Source organism: Macaca thibetana, chromosome 2 (genome assembly GCF_024542745.1).
Source record: "Macaca thibetana thibetana isolate TM-01 chromosome 2, ASM2454274v1, whole genome shotgun sequence".
NCBI classification, from domain to species: domain Eukaryota; kingdom Metazoa; phylum Chordata; class Mammalia; order Primates; family Cercopithecidae; genus Macaca; species Macaca thibetana.
Window position 1 is genome coordinate 166535511 of NC_065579.1, and position 20467 is coordinate 166555977.

The 20467-nt window shown below is 40.8% G+C and overlaps 1 long non-coding RNA gene across 1 annotated transcript; it reads left to right on the plus strand.

Annotated features, from left to right (window-relative positions):
- Positions 1–4371: 4371 nt before the first annotated feature.
- LOC126949285 (uncharacterized) lies at positions 4372–17351 on the plus strand. Its single transcript, XR_007723656.1, has 5 exons — positions 4372–4469; positions 5541–5731; positions 10570–10782; positions 15671–15775; positions 17244–17351. It is a non-coding gene; the product is annotated as an uncharacterized LOC126949285 (long non-coding RNA).
- Positions 17352–20467: the final 3116 nt, after the last annotated feature.

Consider the following 20467-nt stretch of genomic DNA (forward strand, 5'->3'; position numbering starts at 1 on the left):
CACAGGGTCCCACAATAAGCCATCTACAAGCTGAGGAGCAAGGAAAGCCAATCCAAGTCCCCAAACTGAAGAACCTGGAGTCTGATGTTCAAGGGCAGGAAAGGTCCAGCACGGGAGAAAGATGTAGCCTGGGAGGCTAGGCCCATCTAGTCTTTTCACGTTTTCCTGCCTGCTTTATATTCTAGCTGCCTGCTTTATATTAAGCGTGGTTCTGCCTTTCCCAGCCCACTGACTCAAACGTTAATGTCCTTTGGCAACACCTTCACAGACACACCCAGGATCAGTACTTTGCATCCTTCAATCAAGTTGACACTCAGTATTAACCATGGCACCAGGGAAAGATTATTAAATGTCTTATTACGAGCTTTACAGTGAGGGCTTATTTGTCCACAGTGGTTCAATATGAAGGCAGTAGAAGGGACGAGATGAACTCTCATGATTACACATTCACATCTGATATTCCACCAATCAGCTCCTCTTCCAACCAACTTTTCCCAGTAGGAGAGCACTAAGACTACTCGTTTGTGTAGGTTTTTTAAAGATATTAACTTAAGCTGTTAATTACTGTTGCTGTTTAATGATTCACTTATGATAATTAATATATTAATTCTCTGTACTTGTGCCCTCAAGCAATTCTGTGAAGGGTATAATTTTTTAAATTCAGCGAATACAGCTAACAAGCAGTAACTGTCCAAGCAGTGCTACTTAAGTGCTATTTCATGAATTATAATATTTAAATTCCATTAACTTAAAAGGATTAGCTTCCAAGGGACTGTTGTCTTCTGATCCTTTTCATATTAATTACTTTTGCAATACCAATAACACTGGCATTTGCACAGCATCTTTCTTTCACTGGGTCTTCATTCGTAGTGAAAATGAGAGCTGAAAAAAAGAAAGGCCAGCCTGGGCAACACAGTGGGATCTTGTCGCTACTAAAAATAAAAATTAAAAAGATTAACCAGATATGGTGGTATACACCTGTAGTCCTGTTACAGTAAGTTAGGCAGACATGCACAGGACAGGAGAGCCCCCTCCCCCGTAAGGAATATCAGGCAACTAGGAGGCAAAAGAGCCAAGTTTAACTGGTATAGGACCTTCCCCTAGGAATACTTTCCTGGTAAGGGAAGAATGCCCCTTAGTGCTTGAGCCCACTGGCCCAACTCCTGAGATCTTATTGGGAAGCTACTAATCAGCGGCTTCAGGTGTTTCTATCCATTGAGAGACTGCCTTTTCCTGGCACTGCCTACAACAAATTATTATTTTAGAGAGAGTTTAACAACCACCTGACCATCACCTAATGGTTGCCTGACATTCCAGTGGGGTGAGGTGGGGGCCTTTCTGTCCTGCTTGTGTCTGCCGGACTACCTACTGTCAGGAGGATGAGGTGGGAGGATTTCTTGAGCCCAGGAGTTCGAGTTGCAGTGAGCTATGATTGCACCACTTCACTCCAACCTGGGCAACACTGCAAGTCCTTGTCTCAAAAAAAGGAAAACAAGAGAAAAGAGAAAGAGGGAGAGAGAGGGGAAGGAGGGTTGGGGAGGAGGAAGTGAGAGAGAGAGAGAGAGGAAAGGTCAGTGTCCTCAAGTTCAATTAAATCCAACAACTATTTATGGAATGCCTACTATGTGCTGGACATGTAGACAGATACAAAGATGTGAGTGACTGTCAGTGGTTCAAAGCAGGGTAATGGGCATTATAATATAATTGCTCCAATTCATTGGGGACCTAAAATATACCAGATTTGCATATATTTTCTTTAATCCTCGTGACAGTGGTGCAGGGTAGGAATCAAAATCTCTATTTTACAGATGAGGAAAAACTAAAAAGAGTTAAATGCCTTGCTTACAACCACCCAGCCAGTATTTGGCAAAACCAGAATTTGAACCTAGGCATAACTTGCTGGGAAATTCTGCCTTTTCCGCATAGAATATGTAAGCAGTAGACTCCAAGCAACATTGTGAGACAGGCAACGCTTGCCTTTGGTCTCCCTACCACCCTTACTTTATGTGATCCTATTTCTCTGTTGGAGCTCTTCCCCTCCCCCACCCGCCTTTTTTCTAGTACTTTCTTGGCTGTTCTCTGGATTTCAAGTGCAACATAGAAACAATCTATTTAGACATGCTCTCCCCATTAAGTCCCCTGCACTCTAGACCAGAGCTGTGCCATCCACTTTCAGCACATTCAGAAATGTTCTATATCTGCACTCTCCAATATGTCGGCCACTAGCTGCATGTGGCTACTGAGCCCTTGAAGTGTAGCTAATGTGACTGAGGAACTAAATTATTTTATTTTAATTAATTTAAATTTGAATTTAAGATGAAATAGCCACGTATGGTTAGTGTCCATCATTTTAAACAGCATAACTCCAAAATATTCTCAACTCACTCTGGGCTTAAAGTCTTCTTTTTCCATGTTTTATTTTTCAGAGCCTGTTCTGTTGGGACACAGAATCACTTACTGCATCTAATATATTGATGATGATTAATTTGTATGTACCTTCCAAAAAAGATGGTTGTGTTTGAACGAAGGCCTTCTGCACAGGAAAATGTAAGTTTTCAGATGAAATGACAGGCCACTTGGGGAGATATCTGATGATCAAAAGGGCCTTTAAACCTCATTAATTCAATACATGGAATGGCCAGATGTTGGTCCCACTTAATTTTTTGTCTCATTCACCCTTTATGATAATTGAGCAATTTGTATCACATACCTCAACACAGAACTCAGATGTTTTCAAGTGCTTTTTCAAAGTACTTTTCCCAGGGTACATGTATTCTGCTTTCTGCTTTTTTCCTGTACTAGAGCCCAAATAGTTAACACCAACTGGAGTGCCCAGTTTCCTGAAAAATACTGTTGACAGGAGCCCAAAAGCAATAGCTCCCACCTTTCACAAACCTGTAGCAGGTCTCTGGGAGATGCTAGAAGCTACAACAGGCTCTCCGCCCCAGGGATATTGCATTTTCTCCCTAGAGTTATAAAAGAGAAAGTTTTCAGAGTACAAAATTGAAGGCTTTTACAGTATAAAATTGAAGAGGAACAAAGTGTATAGCTGAGGCACAAAACCAGACACTAAAGGCCGACCTCAGCAAATAAAGAGATTTTTAGAAAAAAGAAAGAGGCAGAGGGTGGGAGGAAAAGTGGATCTGGAATCAAAGCAGAAGCCAAAATCCAAGGACCAATAAAACAACTCCAAATCATGTCCAGGTGGGAGGGGACAAGCTCCAAGGGGCTTACAAAACAGCTCAAGGTTTTGAAGTTGGTTTTAGAGTCCACTGGTCTGAGAGCGCCTTCGCTTTCCAGAAGGTCACTTGGTCTGAACTTAACATGGCCTAACATAAGGATTTTTCTTGCTATACATCCTTTCTTTCACGTGTACAAATTGAGTGCAGATCCCTAAAAGAGCTACATGCTGTTGGTCATAAACTTCAGGAAACTGACATGGGTCCGTCTAAGAAGAAACTCAGAGAGATGGAGTCTCCGGAACAAATGTGTTTATTTGGCAACAGCAGGGGATGGCAATACAGGATATGTGTGTTGTGACAGGTCATAGGCACATCCAAGGAGGTCGGGGCAAAGGGGAAGCTTTTAAAGACAAAGAGAAGGTCATGTGAGTTGCTTTTTAGTAAGGTTTATAGGTCACAAGTTCATAGCAGTTAATGTCTGTTCGCTGGTGGAGACTGTTGCTAAGTACCTGTCCCTGTGTAAGTGGCTTATCCAGAATACTGCCATCTCAAGGAAGTCATTGAGATAGGTCCTGTGACTGATGTATATGTCTTCTGTAAGGCCTGTTACAGGCATGTGTGCGTAAAGCCTTCTTCTTCACAGCCTCCCCTGACTCCGTTTTGTTATGGTTTGACATAAGTAACTCCATTTTGGCACCAGCACCTTTCACACATGGTAGGGAAAGAAAGGTAGGAACCCACAGGGAACAACTGAACGGAATTTTAAGCAGATGCCTCCAAATTTTTACTCAGATACGACTTAGGGAAAACGATCCTTCCATGCTTATAGGTATCATCAGTTTATTCTCAGACATGTTTTAATTCCTCCATTCACAATCAGCAGACCTTCACTCTGGGTTACTCACAGAAAAGCGCCACGTAGTTCAATTCTTATTGAATATGAGGGTTGCCCTTCACGAAGAGCATTAGGGCTTATTCGTCTGTCCATCAGATACAGACAGCTCTTGAGGTATCTGAAGCCTGTCTCTTCAGGTACACAAAGCATTACAGCATTAAGTCAGCAGGGCAAAGGACCATGGTTTTGCAATGAAAATAATAATTTAGGTGAGTAAAATAAAACATTCTTTTAGAGGGTTCACAACCATTAATTTTCTGTCTTTCGAAAATTACGTTCCGCATTGTTTTAGAAGGAGAGTGCGTGCTTTGGATTCAAGACTGGGAATGAGTAGACCAGAAATCTATTCTGTGGCTGTTTCTTGCTAGGACTTTCCTAAGCCTCTGGAAAAGGTGACTCTGTTGTGCTCACTGCTCTAACTCTTCAGGTTTCTTTCTGCATACATATTAAAAGGAGCTTATTCTCCCTGACAGAGCCTTTCTGATTTGACAGAACGGTGTAAGATATATTCACTCAAGTGAGAAAAAAAAGAAATTGAGGTCTGTTTGTATTTCCTTTAGGTTATAAGCTTCTTAAGCAGAGACTGTCACGTTTTTACTCCTTAGTGGACTGTAACGGTAGCATAATATTCTGCATCTAATTAGTCATTTCATTAATTTTCTTGGAACCAGAATGGTGACTACTGGCCTAATTAGAAGGAATCGCCCTTGGCTTCTAGGCTTAAAGATAAGCCCTTGTCGCACGGAGAGAGAAATGGACTTTACAAAAGACGTGACTATCAGAGGCACGCCCCTGTTCTCTCTGAGGAAGGGAAATTTCTCATTTCCTTCAGGGTCAGTCCTGCTGAGGCTCTCCATGGAGATGGTCAGCAAGGTGGGCGCCCACAAACCAGAGAAGAGTGAGGAGGGAACAAGGATTCTCTGTGTGGTGATTTGTGGCTTTGGGATAGCTGGTGTCAGTTTTACAAATGTATGATTGCGTTTTTTAAATTATGAAACTATTTGAATATACATACATGTGTATGTGTGTATATATGTGGATATGTGTGTACATATATATATATATATCAAAAGACATTGCTGTCAGAAAAGATGACAATTTTTTAAGAGCCTTTACCAAGTTTACAACCTACATAATGGTGAATATTCAAACTGACTTTCCTCAAAACACTTTTCAGCTAATTTTTCAAGCTGGTCCAAGAGCGTTCATGACAAGCTTCTGTCAACACCCAGGGGAGTTCTGTTGTGTCCACTACAATTCCAAAGCTAAAAGCAGAAGGAGGAGATTTCATTTTCACACCTCAGAGAGTTTATTTTGCTGTTCTCAGAGGCCAGTTCCTTCCCCCAGTTTCTTATAACAATTAATTATTAAAAGGTGATTTCACAAGGAACAAATGGTTAAGCACAAAGATTTAGTTGTCCTAGTGTTTGCATGGTTTTATATCCACTGTTTAATTTTTCCAGTGTAAAGTACAATTAACATTTGAGTCTGTCTGAGTCATGAAGAAATGGAGATTACTCTTATTACTGAAAATAATTCATTTTGGTATCTTCTTACATCCTGAGAGCCTAATCTTTCCAAGTTCATCTAAGGCTCCTCTTCTCCATGACAACCTCATCCAGGGATTTCTTCCTGTCCTGGTGTTTTATGACATGTAACTGAAGACCCACATGCTGCTTTGTATATTTTTGTCAAAAGAGAAAAAACCATCTTGTCGAGGACAGGAACTAAATTATATGCAGTATTTCTTTAGAATCCCATTCAGCATCTAAAATTGTTAGGTACAGAGAAGGCCCTCCATAAAAATTCGCTAAATTGAAACTAGGAGCAAATGTTAAGTCAAGATCAAACTCAGGAATAACAATGGCTATTAATAATCTTTTACCCAGAATTTAAATCCTTTCATAAGTATTGCCTGAAATCTTTTTATGTCAATAGTAGCATCTTTTACTGGTGGTAGGATGTCTGGGGTGAATATCACAGATCTGGTCCAAGTTGTTCCTGGGAGCTGGGGGTTAGGCAGTAGGAGAGAAAGAGATTTAACTCTTCCAAATACCTAGTGGATTAGGATCCCACAGGAAACTATTGAAAATGCAAATAGAGCGGGGGTGGTGGCGCACACCTGTAATCCCAGCACTCTGGGAGGCCAAGACTGGTGGATCACTTGAAGCCAGGAGTTCAAGACCAGCCTAGCCAACCTGGTGAAACCCTTGTCTCTACGAAAAATACAAAAATTAGCTGGGCGTCGTGAGGCCCACCCATAATCCTAGCTACTCGAAAGGCTGAGGCAGAGAATCATTTGAATCCGGGAGAGGAAGGCTGCAATGAGCTTTAATGGGGCCACTGCGCTCCAGCCTGGGCAACAGAGGGAGACTCTGTCTCAAAAAAAAAAAAAAATTTAAATGCAAATGTGATCATACCTTAAAATCAGCCAATAGCTTCCCATTATCTTTAGAGGAAAAGTCCAAAGTCCTTGAAGTGGTACCCGAGGACCTTCTGAATCTAGCTCTTGACTTCTTTTTAGCTCATGTCTCACAGCTCCCCAATGTACTACCACCACCTGAAGCATAAAGTTGAAGTTGCCCTTGGTTTGCAATGCTTTTCCATTTCCTTTTCCTCATTAATTTCCATTTATTCTTCAAGGCCCAGATCAGGCCTCAACTTCTCCAGAAATCCTTTTCAGACACCTCAATTCTGGATGAGTTGCCCTTCCTATATGCCCCTACTCTAACTTTGCTTATCTAAGTATACCACCTGTTGCATAGTATCATCGTTTTCTGTCTTCCTCACCTGTCCTACCATTTAGTAGGCTGTTTTTTAAATAAACTTTTTGTCTTAGTCCATTTGGGCTTCTATAACAGAACACCATAGACTGGGTAGCTTATAAACAACAAAAATTTATTTCTCATGGTTCTAGAGGGTGGGAAGTCCAAGAGCAAGGCACTGGCAGATTGGGTGTCTGTTGAGGGCCCTCTTCATACACAGCTGTCTTTCTGCTGTGTCCTCACATGGAAGAAGGAGCAAAGAAACTCTCTGGGACCTTCTTTATAAGAGTACTAATCTCATTCATGAGGCTTCCACCCTCATGACCTAATCACCTCCCAAAGGCCCCATTTCCTAATACCATATCATTGGGGATTAGGTTTCAACACATAAATTTGGGGGAGAGAGGTCACAAACATTTAATCTACAGCAGTTTTATAGTGGTTAAGAACATAAGCCCTGAAATAAGATTTCCTGGGTTAGTATTTCATCTCTGCCTCTCATGAGCTTTGAGACCTTAGGTCAAGTTATTTACCCTGTCTGTCCTTTATTTTACTCACATGTAACATTAAATGAATATTGTAGTACCCATACGGGTTGTTGTGGTAATTAAATGATGTAGTGCAATTAGATGCTTACCACAATGCAGAAAGAAAGTAGTTAGCTTGTGCATTTATTTGCTTATTTTTTATTTTTCTTTTCTCTTTGGAATGTAACCTCCAGGAGATATTGGAACTTGTCTCCTTGTTCATTGCTGTATCCCAAGCACCTAGAACAATACCTGTAATATTCTAGGAGCCCAGTGCATATTTGCAGACTATCTGTTACATGGATATATTGATAAATGGCATGTGAGTTAGTCATAGCATCTTCAAGCCACTGCAGGCCTGTCAATTTTCTTTTTACTTTAAAAAAAAAAAAAATTTATTTCCATGGGATTTGGGGGCAACAAGTGGTATTTGGTTATATGAGTAAGTTATTTAATAGTGATTTGTGAGATTTTGGTGTACCCATCACCCGAGCAGTATACACAGAACCCAATTTGTAGTCTTTTATCCCTCACCGCCTTCCCACCCTTTCCCTCTGAGTCCCCAAAGTCCATTGTATCATTCTTATGCCTTTGCGTCCTCATAGCTTAGCTCCCACTTATGAGTGAGAAAATATGATGGTTGGTTTTCCATTCCTGAGTTACTTCACTTAGAATACTAGTCTGTAGTTCCATCCAAGTTACTGCAAATGCCATTAATTCATTCCTTTTTATGGCTGAGTAGTATTCCATTGTGTGTGTGTGTGTGTGTGTGTGTGTGTATATATATATGTGTGTGTGTGTGTGTATATATATATATACACCACAATTCTTTATCCACTCTTTGATTGGTGGGCATATGGGGTGGTTTCATATTTTTACAATTGCGAATTGTGCTGCTATAAACATGCGTGTGCAAGTATCTTTTTCGTATAATGACTTCTTTTCCTCTGGGTAGATACCCAGTAGCGGGATCGCTGGATCAAATGGTAGTTCTACTGTTAGTTCTTAAAGGAATCTCCACACTGTTTTCCATAGTGATTGTACTAGTTTACATTCCCACCAGCCATGTAGAAGTGTTCCCTTTTCACTGCATCCATACCAACATCTATTATTTTTGATTTTTTTATTATGGCCATTCTTGCCGGAGTAAAGGTGGTATCACATTGTAGTTTTGATGTGCATTTCTCTGATCATTAGTGCTGCTGAGCAATTTTGCAAATGTTTGTTCAGCTCTGCCAATTTTCTACAGAAGTAGAAGTACTCTATCTTCCTGGTATGGTCCCACACATAGTAGATACTCAACAAATATTGGCGTCTTGTCCTTCCCATTGTCAGCCACAAGGTCTTGCATGAGAATGAAACCCTTTGGCAATATCCGTTTTGGAGTTTGGTGACAGTGACAAATATGAGTACAATTATCAGTAACTGCAATCTCCGTTTCAGACATGCACATATACAGACTTGCAATGAACAATGACAGTCAAAACAACTATTTCAAAACAACTCAAGCAAAGCAACTTCCTAGTTATCACTCATATCTCAACAGATATTAGAATCCAAATCTTTGTAGAGTTTCTATCCTCAAGCAGAAATTCATATTTTACAGTCACTGACATCATGATATAACAAATAGAGCTTGACATTTTCAATATGAGAAATTTATCGTGACTACTTTTTTCTGCAGAAGAAATTTTTAAAGCATCTCAAGTAAAGAGAGGATTATATGCCAAATTTTTTTTTTTTTTTTTTTTTTTTTTTTTGGTTCAAGGGCTATTTTTTACAAATAGAGTTTGGGGAACATTGCTAAATTCATCAAAGTTTGAACTTATTTTTGCTCAAGCTAACTGGAAATCTAGTGTATAGGAAAGAGTATTGAACAGTAGATAAGGAGGCTAGGTTTTACCCGTCAGTTTGCCCCTACCTGACTGTGTGGCCTTGAACAATGACTATCCTTCTCATTACAGGTGGAAGGGGACTATAGCAGGTGGTCTCCAAAGTCTCTGGAGACTTAACTAATGTGGTAATACTAACTTAAGAGCTGTGGCGGTAGGTGAAACGGGCTTTGAAAGCAAAGCGGTGCTTTGTTCCATTGCCTTGATGTCTTGGTTTTGTTTCAAATACACCATTTGATTTGTTTTAAAAGACTGCAAAAATCTCTAAAAAGGTTTGCTATGCTAAAAAGGATGTGAAATGTGTTATTTCTATGGTAGGGAAGGGGTACAAGAAGTGGTAGGTGGTGGGAGAAGATGGTGGCAGGATGGTTTTAAAAGGGTCTCGTGAAACAGGATGTGGATACCAGCTGTGTGATATTAAACAAATTCCTTCACCTCTCTCCCCATCTTCCAGCATTCTCATCTCTGTTGTAAGGATAATAGCCTTCCTCCAAACCTCACACACTTTTGGAGGAGCTCACTTTAAAAAAAAAAAAAAAAAAGCATGGAAATGTTTTGAAACAGTGAAATCTATAATGATAGGTTTCATAATTCTAACATCCACACCATCTGGTAAGGACAAATAACACTAGGTGACATGAATCGTATTCATAATTCAAATGTACAAAAAAATATAAACTTTCTACCACTAAACTTAATGTCTATTTTAAGCCTAGAAACTCAATCTCAGTCACTCTTGTGTTTCCTTCCTATGGAATACTGGGGGTTCACAGAGTCTCAGGGTGTAGATGTGGTAGGAGTCGCCTGGTTGCCAGGGTCATCTCTCCACACAGATGTCTGCTGGGGCGTCCACTTGCCCTCAGTTGTTGATCCACACAGGCTGCAAGTGACATCCTTTCTTTCTGTCCAACTGGCGCGTTTAGGCTCCACCCCCTCCCTGCTGTGTCTATGGTTCCTTGGAGGTGCACAGGCTCCCGTGAGGCTATCTACAGCCCCTCTTCCCATATTCTCTCTGAAGGCCCTCTGGGGTCTTCCTGTCCCTGGGCTCAGTCAGCTTTTCTCATCTGTCACTTCGTTCTAAGATCATCTCTAGGGCTAGCCAGGTATTAACAGGAAGGAAACACCTGTCCTCTGCTGTTTGGCCTCCCCACCCAGTCTGGGGAAATCCCTTCCAGTCCTCGAAGGAGCCGTGCTTCCCTTATAATATCCTTCTTCCCAAACATTTTGTTTTTCCTCAAAGCCCCGACAATTTCCCCTGAGGCCTGAGGTTTGGCTTGCTCACACTTCTCTCTCCCCTGCTTCCCACAGAATCACATCCTTCCTGAGATAATGAGCACACAATTGCCTGGATACCTGAAGGAATGGAGACAGCAGCAGAAAACACTGCAGAGAGGTGGAAACATCCGTTAATATTTTAAAATCCCATTACTGCTACCAACAATAATAATGGATGCATAGAAATAGATCTGGATTCGCTGAGCTTGAAACAGTCTATCTCACTCACACACAAAATAATTTCAGGTAATGAGGAAAAGAAAAGGAAAAAAAAATAACACATGGCCTCTGTAACTTGATTGCTTTTGAACCTTATTGGGTTTGTGGCAAACAGGGTGATTTTGGCACATGAGTCTCCTACCACTCACGTGCCTCTGAGCTCTCCTCTGAGGCCAGTCAGTGCCCAGAAGGGATGCATCTGTCTTAGCCCCTGGGTCAGCATTTTGGGTGCCAGCATTTGATACACCTGCTACAGTTGCTGATGAGAAAGTAGTCACCCTCCTCCACTCCACCCCTGCTGCCCAGGCCCTGCCACTCCTGCTAACCTGTCAAGCTACATTTTCAATTACTGGCTTTGAAAAATGTCCAGGTAGACTTATTAAATCAATGAATGCGATGAGCTGAACACAAGGCAATGGCAATTCTGTGGCCTCCCTTGGGATAACTGGAGAGTGCATGGGGTGTTGAAAATCCAAGCCTGAAAAATCATTGCTTTGAAGAAAGGGAGGCCAACGACCAAACTATTTCTTCCATTAAAATGCATGACATTTAAATAATGTCCCCGTTCTTCTCAGTGCCCATCAACCTTCGTTTTTTTATGCACTGAAAAGTCTAAATATTTATTAACTTCAATTCATAGGATTTATTATAGCTGCATTCAACTGGGGCACATACACATTTTTTAAGTACACGGCACTTTTTAAATAGCATCATTTAAAAATAATTAGGAAATAATTGCGATTGTATTCTAAAGATGTAAGATACCACCTAGTTTTAAAAAGTAACCAGAAAGAGTGTTCTTAAAGGAGCACCCATAATCAACAAGTTCACATTAGTTTGATCAGCTAGATACAGCTGGCATTTATTTCACATAGAAAAACAGTTCGCATGTGCGGAATCACCATCTGGACTCACTAAACTGCCCAGTGTTGTCAGAGGGAAAAAATAGGCTGGTTAGAAAGTCAGCTTGTGACTAACCACGTTCCAGACCACCTGGCCTTGCTCTGCTATGAGGTCAAAAGGCTGGTTTTGTGTTATCGTGGAAAGAGGTGAGATCCCAGCCAGACACTTGCCGCCTGCAAGGTCACCCAGGCGCCACCTTTTAGGATGGCTAGAGGAGATGTCAGGGATTGAAGGGGGTGGCGAGGAGGAGCTTTGTCCATCATCTCTATAAGCCGCTCTCCCTCATTGTTAACACAGACAATCGGAATTGCCATTTTCTCTGTTTTATCTGAAGTGCTATGAAACACCGCTTCAGCTTGCTCCTTCCAACAGATCCCTACATAGATGCTCTGGAACGGCCTCTTTGTGTTTATTAATGGAAATTTCCCACAATAACTGCAAGTGACTAAAAAGATGCTGTGTCTTTCATCCCTGTCTCCGTCATCATCACGCTTTCTTAACTAACATAATTTTTGAGAAATATTGGGAAAATGCCAACAAAGAAATATAATTTGAAATTCCACCATCCAGAGAAAATCACTTTTCCTAGGGAATAGAGACATCTTCCAACTTATGCAATTTATGCAATCATCAGTTTTTCAAAGGTCTTAAGCAAGTCGTATTTCATATACATTGAAATGCTTTCGATTTGCTTCTGCGGCTTTTTGTATCACCATTCATGGTGTTACCGTTCCTTTTAAAAATGATTTAAAAAAAAAAAAGACAAGGTCTTTAAAATTATTGAGCCACCCGTGTCTAGCCACCAACTTTGTACTGGGGTGGTGGATCTTTCCCTTTACGCCTTCAAATACACTCCTAGCCTCTGTCCTTATCAGCACTCTCCAGTTGTGATTAGAAGGCAGTAAAGGGGAAATGACACAAACAACATGGAATTAGCGTGGCTGACACACAGAGATCACAGCAGGTGACGGAGACAGGTGGGGACACAGTGAGGAGCATGGGAAAGGGGCTGTGGGGCTCTGAAATGTATTTCCCACGTTTAGCCTTGCACTGGATGTGCAAGTGTCCACATCTCTAAAATTAAATTATGTACCTTATGGAGCAATTTGCATAAAATGAATTCATATCTGTTGTGTGTTTCATAACCTGCGGTACATCTGTACATTTATAGATTTTAAAAAATAGTATATATCCTGCTTTGTAACATGTTTTTTATTGTTGGCACATGCCTCTTTATGTCCATAAATAAATACAGACATCATAATTGCCGATGACTACAAAACCCTCTGCTGTGTGTATCTTTAAGAATTATTTAAACAGTTTCCAGTGAGTGGATCTTCTGGATGTTTCCAGTTCGGCTCATAATAATGGACGCCTCTGGTTCCCGGGGTTGTGTTCTTTGACCTGCCTCTGGTTTCAGCCATAGCTGCAACGAACATTGTCCTGAGAGCTCAGCCTCACCTGGTACTGACAGCCCCATATGGAAAAGCCAGCACAGCGGCTTTTCCCTTTTCCGATGCTAAAGAGCCTTGAGGCAAAGCAGAGTCCCACCCCCACCCCCCACCCCCCACCCCCCACCCCCACCCCCACCCCCACCCCGGCTCCAAATAACCTTCAACCAGTGGGGACAGAACTGGTGAATAAATGCTCCAGGGGACCTTGTGAGTATTGCGCAAGAGGGCGCTGTGGATTTGAGTCCCGGCAGCCCAAGGCATCAGCGTCACTACATTTGCTTTTCCCTCTTCCCTACTCTCTCCCTCTTGCTTCCCAGGATCATCTTGGAAATAAACTACCTGTATCCAGACAAGTCCTAAGCTCTCCTGTTCTGAGCCAAGATGGGGACTATGATAAACAATGATATGGACAATATCCTCGAATGCACATCTCTGCCATGGATCTAGTTATTTCCTTAAGACAAATCTCTAGAAATGTTCGCTGCTGATTTAGTTATTTCCTTAAGATAAATCTCTAGAAGTGTTATTGCTGAGTCAAAGGGCATGGACTTTTAAAAACAAGCTCAAACAAGTGCTCTGTTTAACAGAGCTCCTAACTGTAAGGCGATTGATTTTGTTTTATTTGCCTTTGCCTATTCAATCCCAGAGCTATCATGAAGCTGTCTTCCAACAAGAAGCAAAGCGTTGATACTAACTTCCTGTAGTCTTTTAAGCCACCCTCTCCAGAGACCCCAGACATCCTTCCCCTTTGCTGTCCTGCAAACATGATGAATGGAATAACTGGAATGCACACCCACTGTCTCCCAAATAGACAGCTCACTTTATCATCTGGTAGTTATAAAGAATGAGTAGTAATATTGCTGTAGAAAAGACTACTTATGGGGAAAGTAAGAAATGAGAGAAACATTCACTCATAATTTAATCCACAAGGAATTAAAACCAACCAGAAGATAAAATGTCTGTTTCTCAATCAGTTCAATCCTTATATCACCAGTAGCACTAGAGCTCTTAATTATAGATAGCAAAGTCTCTGGATGTTATTTTTTAGCCAACATCAGTGGTAAGAGACGCATAAGGAACTGCTCAGAGTAGTACAGAAGGAACTCTAATGCGCAGGCGCGTCGGTGGGGCAGCAGCACATGTGCGTGATCTCGCTAAAGAGGGGACCCAGAAAGGGTGTCAGCTCCAAATATGGATTAGCCACAGCCTGTCCACGAGGGGGAATGGTGAGCATATGTTTGCAAGTATAATTTACAGAAACATATATGTGATTGTTTTTTAAAATAAGTGAACTATTTACAAATCTTCGCCAATGAACCTTTGTGACATCTCCTTTCAGGAAGTCTAATTTTAAAAGGTATATAAAACCCTTCTCCGGGCCAACACTTGCAGGTTCTGCCTGCTTGGATGGCTTCCCAAAAAAAGGAAAAAACAAACAAAACCAACCTTCCTTGGCTGTGTTTGCCATCAACATCAATAACTGCAGCAAAGGCATTCTGACTGCTGTTTATTCTGTCATAATTACTATCACCAAACTCGCATGATTACACTGTTAGTAATTTTGTTGATTATAAATAGCACTAATGCTATAATACATTAGCAAAGACACAGCATTATGGACACATGGTCCATACTCACTTGGAGAGTTGCACCTTTGAGGATGATTGTTTAAATCATCCTGGAAAGCATTATCCTTACATGGCCTTGGTTTCCAATCACTCCACTGAAGGTTTTCTTTAAACACTACCACCATTCTCCCTGCTCTATTTCTGTGGCCTTCTCAGATGTTCTTCACACAGTCTAGGCTGTGCTTTGTATTCAAAAGAGAATCCCTTGATAGTATATGGACCCAGTAATGTCCTAGTTTCTTGAATTTGCTAAAAGCAGGGGCATTAGATTGTGAAAGCCCACTAGAGCCATTTCTATTTTAACATCTTCCTTTTGGCAAGAGTCCTATTGAATGAATTCGTATAGTCTTGGGCCCTCCCTGTTTATTTAAAGATTTTCTTTTCTGAGGGAGGAGGACAAAGGGCACAATTAAGACTTTACTCAAAACACCCACACATCATAGAGGGAATCTACATTTACTGTTTAATTTTAGTTTTCAGAATTTATTACAAAGAGTCACCTGGATAAGAGAAATCCCCCCACAGAACAATGTCTTTCTGCCTTCCCCAAAGCACACTCCCTTTTCTGAGGAGTGATGCTTTCACTTAAAATGGTGTGTATTGATTAAAGCCAACATATTTCCTGTTTCTCAGCTGTCTGTCGGGTTCTTGGGAGCTTTTTTTTTTTTTTTTTTTTAACATAAACCTTTCTTTATTGATTCAGAACTAGAAAACATTTTAATGTAGTGGTAACATTTAGTCACAATGGGGAGTGTGCTTTTGGCAATTCCCTGGTTCATGGCATGAATGTCTGTGTATGTATGTGTGTATAGAAATTCATTAGACTCATTTGAAGGTGGTTTTTTAAAAAAAACACTAAAATATGTAAATATCCTGATGATTGAGAATACAGGTTGATATTTTATAATGTCATTTTCTGTTCGCATTCAGATACAGTTAACCCACATGTTGAAGTTTTCTAGTATAATAACAATTTCAACTGTTCTGTTGAATCATCTGTCCTGATTGGAGGCTACAGAAAAGATGTCATCTTAGGTAAGGACTGAAGGGTAAATGACTGTAAAACATGATTTAATAAGACACTGAATGTAAGAAAACCTTAGCCCAACTTTTACTTCAAAATTTCTATTGATTTGTTATATCAGGAAGAGTCTTAGAACAATTCTTTCGATTGTCCTCTAAATTTATTTCAAGTTAAATTCGTGTTCTCTCGAATCTTCTCACCATTCTCAGGCTATATGTAGACACCAAATGGATGCAAATAATGAAACATATTCTGTAACTAGCTGCCTTGTGTAGACCCAACTTAAAAGAAACAAAAAAAAAATGATGGATTTTTGGTACTGTGCTTTTATTTTTAAAGGATAAAAAGAATTCAGCCCCACTGTGGAACTTATCTGTAACATGAATTAATCTTCTTGACAAATAAAGTCAGTCCTCCTATTTTACTTGACCCTTCCCCAAAAGGAATATATAGCCTCCCAGATTACTACTGAACATTGTGAGTAGCAACAAACTTCAGATCCTTGCATATCTTAGTCTGTGTTGCAATAAAGTAAGCTTGTCCAGCTTGCGGCCCATGGGACTCATGAAGCTTAGGACAGCTTTGAATTCTACCTAGCACAAATTTGTAAACTTTCTCAAAACATTATGAGATTTTTTTTTTTTTTTTTTTGCAATTTTTTTTCGCTTATCAGCTATCATTCATGTATTTTATGTGTGGCCCAGGGAAGCCAAAAGATTGGAAACCCTTGAGAATACCCGAGGCCAGCTAATTTCTAAAGAAAATGGGTTTATTTGGCTTGCAGCTGTGTAGGCTGTACAAGAAGCATGGTGCTAGCATCTGCTTCCGGTAAGAGCTTCAGGAAGCTTCCAGTCATGGCAGAAGGGGAAGGGGAGCCAGTGTGTTACGTGGTGAGAGCAGAAGCGAGAAAGAGAGGAGAGAAGTGCCAGACTCTTTTCAATAACCAGATCTCACAGGAACTAAGAGTGAGAACTTAATCATGAGAAGGCCACTAAGCCATTCATGAGGGATCCATCCCATTGGCCCAAACACTTCCTACCAGACCCTACCTCCAACTTTGGGGATCCATTTTCAACATCAGATTTGGAGGGGACAAATACCCAAACTATATCATTGCAATGATTGTGACAAACATCAAGTGGAGAGAGTCTGACTTCATTTTCTTATAACTACTTTACATGAAAAGTCCTTTTATGAGGCCCAGAAATTTCTATGAAAAGTAAAACATACCCAGTGGCTCAAATGGCTGTGTGGGATTTTATGTTGAGGTATACCAGACCATGACATATTTCATATTTACTCTGATTTCATATTTACTGTAATTTCATATTTACTCTGATTGAAGATCTCATGACCTGACATAAGGATATTATATAGATTCAAATACTTTCAGAATTCTTATATGTTCCCAGAGAGAATGGGCAAAAAGCCTTCAGTTAGAGTCACATATTGCTTACTTTTTTTTCTTTTTAATTCTAGGACTGCTTGTTCCGAGTGAGGCTCATCTTCAAATCTGAATGACCACAAGGAGATTTGATTATACATGTGAACACCTCAGAAGGCACAGCCCGCCCAGAAGGCAGACAGGTCAGGCTGCTTTTTCTTCATTGGTTGGATTCAATCCTCTGGCGGCTCAGACATAACTTAAGCATGATTAAACTTTAGAAGAAGCTGCCAGGAAGACTGTGAAATCTTCATGCCCAAGGATCCCTAAAATTAGGAACGACAACCACTTGGCTCAGACAGTTTATGGAGGCAAAGGTTTGGATGGGATTAGAGATTTCTAAATGTGAGTTCGTGTCCTCTGCCAGACCACCTTACTTCCACCATTCCTCAACAAATCAAGAAAAACAGGAGTAAAGACATGCCTTTCCATAAGTTAAATCTATTGTTTTAATTCTATATTATATCTGCAGTACAACTTCTTTTGTTTGTAACACCATATTGTTGCTAGTAGCTGGAAATTAATTTTCACATGCCTCAGCTTAGAAAAATAAAAAGCAGCCCCGCATCAATCCCAATTTCCTTTTTAGTTTTAATGAGCCTTGAAATCCGAAATTCTGGAAACCATTGGTCTAGATAATCTTCATTCAACAAATATTCATTCGGCTGCCTGTTCTTATGTCATACAAAGGGAAAATCACTTTTTCCACAGGATTATTAAAATAATTAAATGAACTAATATTCATTGCACATGGCACCATGTTAAGTGCTTTACATATGCAAATTATTTTATTTAATTCTTGCAAAAACCCTAAGACAAAGACAACCAACAAAAGGCATGGAAGGTGGGATTCGTGCCAGGTCACCTCTGGCATAGGCTCCCATAATTAACCTAGTGTTTACTCTCCTCAGAAAATGACTGGTGTCTCCAGGGAGGTGGCATGATAGCAGAAACACATATTAAACGTTTTAATGTTTTGCTTTTTTCATGAAACCAAAGCTTGAGTGGTGGAATGGCTGGGCATAGTGATGAAAACAAACAAAAGGTGGACGATAGAAACATCCGTGGAATTTGTTGATGTGTGAAACACCTTCAATCAGTCAGAATTCAGAGTTAATCAGAGACCACTTGTTCAGAGGCCTAATCTTTCTGGCTCAGCAAGCCAATCATATTCCCTCTGTTTCACATGATGTCTGTTTTCCGCTCCCTGATTTGTGACAGCGATTCTGCATGTGCTGAAGAACTACAGGATATAAACAGGAATTAACAGCTAGACAACTAGCTATTGGCGATGGCTAATTATAGAATGGAAAAAAAATAATACTTTGCTTTGATTGAGCCACTTCAATCTGAATTTTGAATTCAAAATCAAGGGTAGGAATGTTATATGCCAAGGCCTCTTGGAGCTACCATCCTTAAAACACTAAGCCCCAAACTAAGTAAGCTGATACTATTTTTCACAGGTAGAATGAGAACCTCTCCTGCACATGAAAATTACTTTTTGCTCTTTTTATACAGAAACAGGACAGGGATCAGAAAGCCACTTTGGTTTAGGCACAACAAGGGAAGAAAATAACCTTTCAGTTATCAGAGTTAGTTCTCCCCCATTAGAGCGGAGTGATTACCCTGAAGATAGTCAATTAGCTCTTGCTATGGACTGAGTTGTGATTTTCCCTGCTACCAAAAAAAAATTCATATGTGGAAGCCCTAATGCGTAATGTGATGCTATTTGGAGATGTGGCCTTTGGAGATCATTAGATTTAGATGAGGTCATGACGGTGGGTCCCTCATGATGGAATTCGTTTCCTTATAGGAGGAGACAGACACTAGGGCTCACCGGCTCGTCCTCTCACTCCTACACATGAGAAGGCAGCCAGCTAACCCTTAAGCCAGGAAGAGGGCTCTCATCAGAACTTGGCCATGGTGGCATCCAGATCTTGAACCTCCAGACTCCAGGACTGTGAGAAAATAAGTGTGTTGTTTAAACTACCCAGTCTGTGGTGTTTCGTTGCGGCAGCCGCATAGCAAACACTCCCTATGCAAAATGAGCAGCAAATCTGTTCTCTCTCTTTTGAGTGCTCCTCTCCCACTGAACCAGCTCGTGCTGCAGGCCACACAGGACAGGAGCAATGATGCTCCTTGCTTGACCAAACTTTGGACTGTGAGCCGGTAACTCAATTGCAATGGAAAGGAGTTGTAGCCAGTACTTTTTATCTGCGGTTTGAAAAAGAAAAAGAAGCTTGACCCCAGGATACCTGAGTTTTTGAGGAGCAGAGTGGGGAAAGGTCTGCATTCATGAGGCGCTGGATGCCTGTTCCAATTCTGACCCAGTGGATAAATAGCTGCAGCTCAGCCGGTCAAGCAAGGAGCATCATCCCTCCTGTCTGGTGTGGCCTGCAGCATGGGACGGTTCAGTGGGAGGGGAGCAATCAAAAGAGAGATAACATATTTGCTGCTCATTTTGCATAGCGAGTCCTAAGGTGTTTTGCTTTTTCAATCAGAGAAAAAGAGAAGATATGTCCCCTTAGTTTATTGAGTTGTTATAATAGATAGAAATAAAGAAACAAAATGGCCTCTTTTTATATGAAAATTATCAACTCTGAGCCCTAGAAGTTCTCTTAGAGAGCCAATATGGCATGATGCTTAAGAACAGGGGCCTGGTACCTCACCACCTGGCGAGGCGCTCCAGCCCTGCCAATTTGCCAGCTGAGTAACATTAAGCAAATTCCCTTATCTTCACGTGCCTCATCTGTCAAATGGATGTAATGATAATGCCTTCTTTCAGGCGTTCTGGTATTAAGCATAAATAATTGAGAACTGCACCTTTCACAAAAGAATTTCTTGTTATCAGTTTTGGCCTGGATATTTTATAGAACAGGTTACCAAGACTCAGAAGTAAATTCCAGGAGGTTACAAAGCAACACAGTATCATTATTATTGCACACCATGTTAGGCTGACTAGCTGACCCTGATTTCCCAGGACTAGCCCCAGTTTTAGCATTGAAAGTCCTGCATTCTGGGAAAACTGGGAGGGTCACCCTACAACGATGAAGATAAAGTCACATGAAGTGGAATCAGCTGAATGAGGATCCAACCACAGCAGAGATATTCATTTGGAAGGGAGCAATGTCACTATGGAAGATACGACTCCAAATGCAGGCACCTGGTGTGAGACTGTGATAACAGTTAAGAAAGCATGTGTCGAGTTATGTGGGCCTATATACAACAAAGGTTCTCTAGAAATGTATTAGTTTGGTGT